The 3,326-nt window shown below is 28.7% G+C and overlaps 1 non-coding gene across 1 annotated transcript; it reads right to left on the bottom strand.

The window, feature by feature from the left end:
• Positions 1–1,776: 1,776 nt before the first annotated feature.
• On the bottom strand, positions 1,777–1,865 carry LOC133820364 (small nucleolar RNA R11/Z151). Its single transcript, XR_009886778.1, has one exon. It is a non-coding gene; the product is annotated as a small nucleolar RNA R11/Z151 (small nucleolar RNA).
• Positions 1,866–3,326: the final 1,461 nt, after the last annotated feature.

Here is a 3,326-nt window from a genome sequence, read left to right as displayed (position 1 = left end):
ACATCATAATACTTATTAAATTCAAATGTGTGATACCCGATATTAGATTGCATCAATAGCGATATGTCACATGCTTATGCACTACTACAAAAAAGGATTTTTAGGACTAGCATTGCGAGTCCTAAAAAAGTTTTTAGGACTCGCGGGGCGCGAGTCCTCTATTTGAGAGCCTTAAAAACTAAGGTTTTTTAGGACTCGCATTGCGAGTCCTAAAAGAATGTTTTTAGGACTCGCGTTGCGAGTCCTAAAAAGTCTGGTTGAGTGCCTTTAATTAAGTTTTTAGGACTCGCATTGCGAGTCCTAAAAGAACATTTTTAGGACTTGCAACGCGAGTCCTAAAAAATCTGGTTGAGTGTCTTTAATTAAGTTTTTAGGACTCCCATTGCGAGTCCTAAAAGAATGTTTTTAGGACTCGCAACGCGAGTCCTAAAAAATCTAGTGCGAGTCCTAAAAAATCTGGTTAAGTGTCTTTAATTAAGTTTTTAGGACTCCCATTGCGAGTCCTAAAAGAATGTTTTTAGGACTCGCAACGCGAGTCCTAAAAAATCTGGTGCGAGTCCTAAAAAATCTGGTTAAGTGTCTTTAATTAAGTTTTTAGGACTCCCATTGCGAGTCCTAAAAAATCTGGTTGAGTGTTTTAAGTAATTTTTTAGGACTCGCTTTGCATGCCCTTAAATGTAAATTTTTTTAAAAAAAAAATGCAGCTACAATTTTCATTTTGATTTAGAAAAAATATATCCCTTTGAGTGTCCAAAATGTATTATATATGTTAGATTTCTAAAATTTCAAAAGAAAATACAACAAAATATTTTTTTATTAATTACTCAAAAATATCATTTCAGTATTTAGTCTACTCGGATTACAAAATCATATTACATGATAGTTTATACTACAATCAAATTTTATCATCACCAAATATTAAACAAGAAATGTATACAATGTTAGTGAAATATATTTTTTATTCTAAAAACTTCAACTGTCAATGTTGAAGAAATGCATCTCAATATAGTATTGCGCCAAAGAAATGCATCTCAATATAGACCTGCACATTATAAAAAAGTTATTTAATTATAAATATATTATAATTCAAACTTATAAATAAGTAGACACACAACAATTATAAACTCCACTAAAGTCTAATACTAAAGCAATTAGAGAATAAACATATACACATTACTTCGTTTGATCAAAGAAAAACATAATTATCAAATCAATTACTAGTTCTATGTCATATAAAATCCACAATAACAAGAACTACTACAAAAGACTCCAGCAATCAAAACCATCACACAAGAAAAAGAGACTGACAATTTATTCTTCCTTATGCTTTAAATTATTTATATGGTTTGTTTTAGATTTATATAGCGTACTATATATATATATATATGTATTTATATGTACGTATAAATTGAAAATTATATATTTAGAGAGATACCATGGGAGAGGTGAGTTACCGTGAGTGTAAGAGGGAGAGAGAGAGATCAAACCCAGCTGTTCCCAAAGCCCCAACAGCGTACATCGATCCCGAGATACTAAAACACTAAAACGGGATATTAAATATAATGACATAAGTTATTGCAACTTACCATAATTGGTATACTACAACGAAAATCACTCATCTAATCTAATCTCTTTTTTTGTTTATTAAAGAGTACCCTGTAAAAAAACTCATATATACTAAGAAGATTTTTTTTTTTGCATGAAAATGCAACTTTTCAAAAGAAACATTATTTTTTATTAGACATTGTTTTTCTGTTAAAATTCTATTAATAAAAAAGGTCTTTTAGTGTGTGTAACATTAAAATCATTGACTATAAAATCTCACCGAAATCCGCTAAGATAATTAATGTTATCATCATAAGCCTAATTTTAATAATAAAAGATGTAAATGTTCAAAATAAGATTCTAGAAATATGCCCAGATAAGAAACTCTAGTCAACAAAAATAGCATCATCAGCATAAATTTTTATCAATTCTCTAAAGACCAACAGTAAATTTCTATCAGCAAAAATAGCTTTAATTAAAGACCAACAGTAAATTTGAGAGCTATGCTCAGACTCAAACATAAAACTTTAACATCAACTCATCATCAAGGCTCAAAAATATATTTAATCCCCAATATCAAACAAGAATAACAAATATCGTCATATATAATTATAACTACTAATAATTGCACTAATATTTGATTAATTAATTTATAAAATGAACTAAAAATAGTAATATAATCTTATTCACATTTGACTTTTTTGTTTATTTTTTTTAAAGAATTAACAATTGACTGAAATTGCATAATTACTATTTGGTTAGGTTAATGTACCTAGGTGACATTATTAATTAGATTATCAAAGTGAGTATGTAAGGGAAAATCACAAAAAAAATTTGTTGGAGAAACTGTAACATTTCTCTGAAAATGTTTCATGAAGAATTGTAATGATTCATGAATGGGTACCAATTTAATGTTTCATGAAGTAGTGTAATGATTCATGAATAGGTGCTAAGATAGCTCATGAAACAATGTAATGTTTCATGAAAGAATGTGTTGGTTCATGAATAGGTATCAAAACATCTATAAATACCTCAGGTTTCACAGATTTCATATCTCCTTTTGTTTGTTCAATATGTTGCTGGATATTAGCCTACAAGTCTGTTGTATTTTGGTAGTAATATTACTCATACAAAACTCTTAATAACCTTTGAGAAGTGAGGCCAAATACAACCTTAAAGGAAGGTGTCCATGCCTCTAACCCATTTTTTAGTTTTCATTCTTTCTTGTCTCCTACACTACATACTTCTCTTACATTTTTAACAATTGAAAAGATAAAGTTAATAATGCCCGACCCGTCCAATTTTGGTTTTGATCTCCACATAAAGTTTTGCCCTCCTAGTATATTTATATATGTGTATATATAAGTCCCTGACTAGTCTAGTCTCAAATAAAAAATATTTAGGTAAACAAAATGAGTCAAGAACAAGAAAAGGCAAGAGTTGGAGGAGTAAGAATAGAGAAGTCTTGTGGAACCAAAAAAATAAAAAAAACAGAGCATATTATTTTTTTATATAAATTTTATCTCAAAATGATGTTAAACACTCTAATTTTCTCTCCAAGAATATTTTTTTGTTTTTAATAATAAAAAACAATTTTTGAGTATACTATGCCAAACATTCCTTCCTTGATGTTCTTCTACAGTTTTGGAGACTTATATGTGTGATTAATAATGCCTTAAATTAAAACATAAAGTAATATATGTACTGAATATATTTATATATATAGTGGTCCAAACGCTCCCAACTTTATTTTTTTTTCAGTTTTCACCAATTCATGAATA

The sequence above is a fragment of the Humulus lupulus genome, chromosome 2 (genome assembly GCF_963169125.1).
Source record: "Humulus lupulus chromosome 2, drHumLupu1.1, whole genome shotgun sequence".
NCBI lineage: Eukaryota > Viridiplantae > Streptophyta > Magnoliopsida > Rosales > Cannabaceae > Humulus > Humulus lupulus.
Note: the sequence above shows the minus strand (reverse complement) of the source record. Positions and strands in the feature narration are given on the sequence as shown.